General features: G+C 44.1%; 2 protein-coding genes across 4 annotated transcripts in view; one reads left to right on the plus strand and one right to left on the minus strand.

Annotated features, from left to right (window-relative positions):
• Nucleotides 1–8188, minus strand: part of KIAA0513 (KIAA0513 ortholog) — a 122226-nt gene that overhangs the window by 63222 nt on the left and 50816 nt on the right. The gene's annotated exons all lie outside the window — the stretch shown is intronic.
• The window catches only part of ZDHHC7 (zinc finger DHHC-type containing 7), a 29815-nt gene continuing 23622 nt past the window's right edge, over nt 1996–8188 (plus strand). The window contains exon 1 of one of the 3 annotated variants that reach the window (XM_011370273.2): nt 1996–2218. The gene's annotated coding sequence lies outside the window, so the exon portion shown is untranslated. Of the gene's footprint in view, nt 2219–4874; nt 4895–5843; nt 5982–8188 lie in introns of those variants that run through there. The other 2 variants (XM_023536666.1, XM_011370274.2) reach the window with 2 other exon arrangements.

Here is an 8188-nt window from a genome sequence, read left to right on the forward strand (position 1 = left end):
TTACAAATAAATCTTGTAAAAGTTCAATTGACTTCTCTCCCTCGCTGTAGAAAAAGCTAGTTGTGCATCTATTAAGCAAATTCATCTCAGCATTCCTAACTGCCTATATCTGTGTCTGCCTTTTAGATTCATCTCTCAAATATTTGTCATCTTACATGCTTCCTCATTAATTAGTGAGTTAAATGGAATCTTTTACACGTATTTATATGTGTGCGAAAGTCAAGATTTAACCTTTTTTAAAAAAAAATTAGTTTAACATTGCTCGTAGTTTGTCTCAAGTATAGCAGGCACTTGCAGTCTTGGTGTTATAAAAGATAACCATCCTTTCTTTCAGCCTAAGTGAAAAGAACCGACCACTCATTGGAAGCCTACCTCACTTTTCTCCTTTGTAGAAACAAAGAAACCAGGTGATAGGAGGCTGTTAAGGATCGACTAAATGCGTACAATGAATGCAGAGGTACGAGATACCGTGGACGAAGAAAAGGGCCACTTACTAAACCTGAAAAGCTCAGGGGAGGCCAGCATGGTAGGCCCTACAAACTCAGAGGCTGAAATAACAAGGGATGGTCTGAACATAAAAAAATCCTAACTAAAAGCAGGTCAGGGCGGGAAGTCATGTCCCAGGCCTGTAGCTTCCTTGACGAAGGTCAATCTTTATCTTAAATAAGACTGTATATTGTATTTTTGCATCTAAGATCACGAAATTTTTAAATGGCAGCGTAATCTTCTTTTCCAGACCCCCTCAGGGGACAACCTCCCACCAGAGCACAAGACTACTGAACCTTCTTTGTTATCTTGTTCCCCACAGACCATCTCTTTGTGCTGTAAATGTTATTAGTTATCCTGCAGTCACTAATGTAAAAGAAATATGTCTCTTCATTTTACTTTTTATCCAATCCCAGAGATTTCCCCGCTTTGCTTTCTCCCACTCTCTTGATCTAGTACCGATGGATTTCACGTAACTCTCCTTCAGTCTCCTACTTCGATTCTAGTGCATAAAATAAGCTGCAAAACTGCCATTCTCTGGAGTATTTTCTCAATCCATTGAGACTTTGCTTTCTGGTCATTGCCCTCAGTTTGGCTCAAATAAACTCAAAAATTCTGTACAGGTTTCAACAATATACTGCTAAAATTTTAAACCATTAAAGCTGAAATTCTGAAGATTAATATAATGCACCCCTTACTTCCAAAAGCTTAGCTGGAATGTTTCTGGAAACAAGAATGGTAAATAGTGACAAAGTGGCTTGTAGACGGTGAGATTCCGACAGATTTCTTAGCTGTAATTACGGCTTTCATCAATCTTAAAATTTAGGGACTGCTCACCAATTTGGCAACAAAACACTGATCACCTACTTCCCAGCCCTGAGGAAATTGTCCCGAGTATTATAGGAAACCCAAATAAACAAACAAAAAAACGCGTCTACCTTCCAAAAAAAATACAGAACTTCTCGTCTGAAAGGAATCGTTGGGATCCTCTGATATCCAGGTCCCTGATAGAGGGAGATCAGAAGCTCAGCAGATCCCAAGAATCAGTACTCCAATCTCCAGTCCGGGACGCTTCCCCCTTTCCCCACGTGCTTCTGCCTCCGTCGTTTTCACTCCTGTCGTTTCCATTTCCCCATTTTCTGAGTTCTCATTCCCGTACACGGTACGAGCAACAGCTAAAGCGGACAGTTCCTTGAGAGGTCGCCGCGGCCTCAGTCACCTAGGTAAGAATCCTCCATCGGGTGGGACAGCCTAACGGCGCGGCTTGAACCTCGCGGCAGCCCTTACCCCCATTCTTCCCATCCGGATCTCAGTTTGGAGGGATCCCTTTACTTTAGCGAGGGGAGCTTGTGATTAGAACCTGCCTTTCTCGAGGAATAGTCAGTCCTTAAGAGCCTGTGTTCCAGAGGAAGCCTAGCCAACAAGACCCTACGAACCGCCTCACGCGCTCCTCTCCGTCGCCAGCGGGGGCGGCCGGAACTGCGCAAGCGCGGCGCAGCTGACCTCGTGGGGTTCACTTCCGGGGGTCGCACAGCTCAGTTCCCCAGGCAGGGCTCTGGGCTCCCGTGTGTGCTCGGCATCCACCTCCCTCCGATCGGCCCGGCGGGACCGACCCGGCCCGGCCATGAGCGCAGCCGCATGATGCGTCCCTGCCTCGGCCGCTGCAGTCGCCGCCGCCGCCGCCGCAGGTCAGGAGGAGCCGCAGCGCCGGGCGACCCCGCCCGGGCCTCGGGTGAGTGGGGCTGGTTGGGCCGGACTGGCTTCTCACTCCCAGGTCTCCCGGCCTCTCCCTGCCCCCTGCTCTCTCTCCTCTTCCCTGCCGCGTATCTGCGACCTTCCCGCATTCCTTGGGCGGCACTTCTGTGCCTGCACTTGACTTTCCCAGGTGTCTCCTTGTCACTCCTTAGTTGATCTTTAGGGATAGGGCCCGAATTGTAGCCCTAGCTTTTTTCCTGACCTTGGGCGTGACAGCTCTCCTAGCCACGGTTTTCTCCTCTAATAATGGGGTAGTGGTTAGGGCCAGAAGAGAGGGTGGCTGTAAACCCTTCTGTAAGCTGTAAAGAGTTGTTTACAGGCATATATTACAATGGGCTTTCTCCCACATTGTTCTTGGCTTCCTGAATGCTCTTATTCGTCCCTTTTAAGTTTTTTACTTTTCTCTTTTATTCTTTGCGCATCTGTCTCATTATCGACCCATAACCCTGTCAGTGATCTTTGGGGGATTTCCTGACAGGCATCTGGTACAATCAGGTCAGCCTTCAGGGCAGTCTATGCCAGTATCTTTTCTTAGTGCAGCCAAGGCTCATCTCTCCTGAGGAGTCATTGCTGCTGGAACTGAGTCTCTTTTTGCTGTTGGATGGACACCTTTCACTTAAGGGCAACCAGTTTATTATGATAGTTAAACTGGAGTGTAAGAACTGTTGATGCAGCTGCCTTGTAACTTCTTTTGCTGTCCAGGTTGTATACGGTGTTCTCCAAGGTGATGCTACAGTGTTACATTTGTAGTGTGCTTAGTGTATATACTTAATGCACATATATTTATCTATTTTACTCTTACTGTCTCAGATGGTCTAGAAATCTAGCTCAATATATTTTTCTTCCTAAACTCTTCGCCCCACAGATGATGAATTTAAATTTTTTTGATATTGTCTTAGAATTTGCTTGTCAAGAAGTTACAGCTTGGTTAAAGTGAATGGCTCTTGGGTTATTTTAAACACAAGTGATAAACTTCATTTCTTGAACACTGGAAAATAGAAAGGTTAGATTTGAAGTTATTTGGATAATGTACTTTTTGGAGTCCGACTAGTAGGTTCACACTGACTTCAGTTGAGAGATGGAGAACAAGACCATCTGAAAAGGTAACTTCCTAAGGAATTCATAATACAATAGTTGGAACTCTTTGTGCAAACGTCTCCTATCAAGGCAAAGTGGGTAAATGTGTACAAAAGTGTTCTATTACCAATGACTCAGAGCCTGCCTCAGGTTGCAATGAGTGAACTGGAACTTTATAGCCAACCTAATCAATGCACTATGAAAACAGAAATCCTCTTCTAGAGAGGACAAATACAGTCATGAACCGCTTAACAGTGGGGATATGTTCTGAACAATGTGTTGTTAGACGATTTGACTGTGTGAACATCATATAGTGTGCTTACGCAACCTAGATGGTACAGCCTACTCCACACCTAGGCTATGTGGTATAGCCTATTGCTTCTAAACTACAAGCCCGTAGACCATGTTTACTGTACAAAGCAACACAAGATTAAAACAAACACGAGAGAAAATAATGTAATCAAGAGACACGGTAAACGAGATTATGTGAGGCTGCTGCCAGTGTAACACAGCTTACTGTTTTACAGCAAACTTTTTTAATAAGTAGAAAGAATACGCTCAAATGATAAGAAGTATAGTAAATACGTAAAGCAGTAAGATAGTTGTTTATCATTATCAAGTATCGTATGTGTTATAATTTATACGCCTGACAGTGGAGCAGGATTGTTTATGGCAGCATCACCAGAAACAGTGAGTAATGCGTTGCGCTAAGACAATCATAGGATTGATGGCAATCCTATTGCCATCATAGGCAATAGGACTTTTTCAGCTCCATTTTAATGTTACAGGACCATTTATATATGTGGTCCATTTTTGACCGAAATGTCATTATGTAGCATGTGACTATATTGGGATATATAGAATGGCCCTCTCAGTGAGAGTACTGAAAGGAACTTAATATAAGAACAGTCTTGATTGAGTAAAAAGTGTGGACATACTTTTACATTCTTACTGAAACTGTTACTGTAAGCTTGGACTCTGGTGATATAAGTAATACAATCTTTTTCGATTTGAGGAAATAGGACTAGAAATAAGTTCACATATGAAGTTAACGTTTGGGACAAATTAAGAAGTACTTTTCCTGATGATTCCAGAACTTCCCTGTCCCAGTTCATGCTGAACAGCTCTACGAGATCATTTTTTTGAAGCAGCTTTTTGTGGGTAAACATAGTACATGCTTGCTTTATAAAAAATTCAAACACTGGAGCAGAGCATAAAGTCTAAACAGTCATTCTCACTCCCTCTTGTCCCCAAAGCCAGTGTCCAGGGTCAGTGTTAACTTACTGTGTGACCCTTCAGCTGTAGCGCCTCAGAAGAGTTTAGGCCAACTGTGAGAGTTAGTTAGCTGCAAAGTTTAGAGGGGAACGGTCCACACAAGACCACCTTCCCTTCTGAAATCAGCTGCAATGTTGGGGTTTCCCCAAACTACCTAATGTTTTGTTAGTAGCTAGAAGGACTCATAGCTCTCACTGAAAGCTGTTATACTCACAGTTATGGTTTATTACAGGGAATGGACACAGACCAAAATCAACCAAGGGAAGAGGCTCTTAGGACAGAGTCCGGGGAAGTATCAGAGGTGGGGCTTCTGTTGTCCTCTTTCCATGGAGTCAGAACATGTTACTTTCCCAGCATTGCTCTGAGGTAACATGCACGGGGTATTGCCAACCAGGTTAGCTCACCTGAGCCTTGGTGTTCAGAGTCTTTATTGAGGTTTCATTACATAGGCTTGATTGATTGATTGATCACGTGGTTGATCTCAGTTTCCAGGTCAGCTCATACGGTATGACCCAAAGCCCCATCCTGAATCGTGTCGTCAGTCTTTCTGGTATGACCAGCCTCCACCCTAAGCCATTATCAGCTGTGGACAAAGGCCAGACCTTCTGTGCAAAGTTAAATTCTTTACTACATAGCATTCTTCCTTTTCTCATGGTTCCTTCTTTCAAAATATACTTTTCTTTTGCTTTATCATTGACAAATAACTCTCCCTTCTGGACCATGGAGGAGACAATGGCCACTGGGAAAGTTCTTTCAACGTTGATTCCTTCTTAGGTAAACTATCTCTGAATATCCATCAGTCTTTTTCTTTCACTTGCCTCTGACGAAGAGATAATCCCTCTTTCCCAATGTTAACTCCTATCTGTCCTTTAGTGCGCCTGTTCATGGACAGGCATTTTGTCGTTGACTCTCATTTGCCCCTTTGATTTTCTTCTCTTTTTCTGACTTCTTTGCCTCTTTCTACAAACATGTTCTTGTCTGGCTGATTTTAGCTTTGCTTATACTTCATTCCATTCTTGAAAAACCTTCAGTTGAATCCTCTTGTCTTATAAAACCCAGACTCCTTATGGAGCCAAGATAATGCCTTATATTGGTACAGCACAGTATAGTTTTGAAAACACTTACATTATCTTACAGTGCCTGGTATGTGGTGGGAGCTCGGTAAATGTTAGATTAATGAATAATTGGCTAGGCAGAGAGTGAGAGTCTTTTAATTGGAGAGACCAGCAAGAACAAAAGCACCGGGGTGTGAAAGGGCACGGCAAGGGGAGCCAGAACGGGCGCTGAGCCCTGAAAGGTAGAGAGAGCCGAGTCAGTGGAGCATTGAATGCCATGGCCTCGAGGTTTTGGACTGGATTGCTTTAGTGACCTATGCTGTGATTTCGATGGTAAGTCCTGCAGCCACATAGAGGGTGGTTGGGACCTGGCAACCCTTTGAGGTTAGGATACTTCAGAGGTTCAGGCCAGAGGTGAGGGTGCCTGAACTTGGGTTGTGGGAAAGGTGAGAAGGAAAGGACCAGCTGGCAGGGGAAAGTCATCAGCATGGAGGAATGAGGGAGGAGGAGGAGTTGTGTGTCTAGAGAGTAAAAGGTGCCTAATAAACACTGGTTGTGTGAGGAGTGTTGTCAGTAAAAGGAAGGAGAGGCCAGCTCCGTTAAGTTGGTGGTTTGGTTCGTTCTGGGAAATGGTGTCCTTTATTTGCTGCACCCACTAAGCAGGGGGCAGTCAGAAGAGAAACTTCTAGTTTCTCTTGAAATAGGCTGTTACAGTATCATTTCTGTAAAATGTTTTGAATTCTTAGAGTTTCATGTTTCCCAAATTCAATTTTTTCATTACAGAAATGCATTTTCTAAAACCAAGTGCTCTGGGAGGCAGTGTATTTTAATAGAAGAACATAGGCTTTGGAGTCAGAACGGTCCTCCACTCTTTACTGGCTGTGAACTTGGGCAAGTTACTTCAGTTCTAAGGCTCAATGTCCTCATCCCTAAAATGAGCTAATAAAAGCACCTAGCTTTTAGGGTGGTGGCAGGGGTACATGTGGTAATGTACATAATAAAGCTTCTGACACACAGCAGATGTTCAGTAGTAATGTACTGGCAGTCCCTTTAGCCTAATTTCTTACGTTGTCATTAACTTGAAACGGAGAGCTAAATCTACTGTTAGCATGTCAAATGTTCATGGTATTTCGGATTTGGGTGAGTCTGATGTTATAAAAATTCACTTATTATTAAACAAGGAAGCTCTGTTTAGGAAAATATGGAAAGGTTGGGATTCATCAACCTTATTCAGGTTCAGCTGTTCTCTGGGATAGGACATGTAAAGAAGTTTAGAACTCTGGGGCTATGTATTTCTGGATTTAGAATTCTTGAGGATTTACTTACCACGTTGGGATTTTTAAAAATCAGGCTGTAGTTTCGTGATAAAAGTGAAACCTTTGGTATGTGTGTGAGCATGCCTTTGAGACCGCCTCATCCAGCCTTCATGCTCCAGGTGACACATCTGAAATTGAGACTTCCCCAGGAAAACCCCTTCTAGTGTGGGTTTTTCTCTTCCTTCCCTTCTCCCTCTCTCCCCTTAACCTTTCCACATTTATCTCCTACTGCTTGTCTCCAAGGCCTCCCCACCTTGTGACCCTACTCCCCATGCCAGATCTGCCACTTGGATCCTTTTTCATATTCCTTTCATATTCCCATGGGCTTCATTTCTGCTTTTTCTTGTCTTCCTCAAGCATGCTCCATGATGGTCTCATTCATTCACTAAATAAATATCTGTGGAGTGTGCCAGGGTGTGCTGGGGATACTACAAGGAACATTCCGTTGAGGTGGTGACAAAGGAAGAAGACATCCAGCAAGGGGGAAAATGGTAAGAGGTGAGGTCACCAGGCTCCAGGATGGGTAGGATTTTATAAGCCACAGGGAGGTCTTTGGTTTGCAGAGGCAGTCATGGGATGGTTTTAAGCGAGGGACTGACTCCATCTGATTTCCACCTGTAAAAACTTACTCTGGGTGCTGAATGGGGATGGATGGTAGAGTAGAGGCAATGAGTGTAGAAACAGCATTGATTAGGAGGCGATCCAAGTCCTGCTCAGGTGAGGGCTCGTGTGCCTTTATCTGGCTGGGTGGGAAGGTAGAAGAGAGGGTCAGATTTGGGTCGGTTTGGAGGTAGAGCCTACAGGACTTGATGATGGTTAGATATGGAGGTGGGGGAAAGAGTCAAATGAAGGATGAGTCCTGTGTTTTGACCTTGGCAGCTAGATGGTGGTGCTGTTTACTGAGATGGGAAAAATGGGGTCATAACAATTTGGCGTGTGTGTGTGTGTGTGTGTGTGTGTGTGTGTGTGTGTGTGTGTGTGTTGGGGTGGATGTCTCTGTGGAGTTGTCGAGGAGCCAGTTGGATATATTCAATGATGCATTGTTGGTTTGAGACTTTCCCAGATAAACGTATTTTTAACTATGTTTAATTACGAACTGAGATCCTATGAGACAATTTAGAGCAGCAGTCCCCAACCTCTTTGGCACCAGGGATGGCTGCTGCTATGAGAATCTAATGCCAGATGATGTGAGGTGCAGCTGAGGGTGATGCTGGCACTGGGAAG

Source organism: Pteropus vampyrus, unplaced genomic scaffold (assembly GCF_000151845.1).
Source record: "Pteropus vampyrus isolate Shadow unplaced genomic scaffold, Pvam_2.0 Scaffold166, whole genome shotgun sequence".
NCBI classification, from domain to species: domain Eukaryota; kingdom Metazoa; phylum Chordata; class Mammalia; order Chiroptera; family Pteropodidae; genus Pteropus; species Pteropus vampyrus.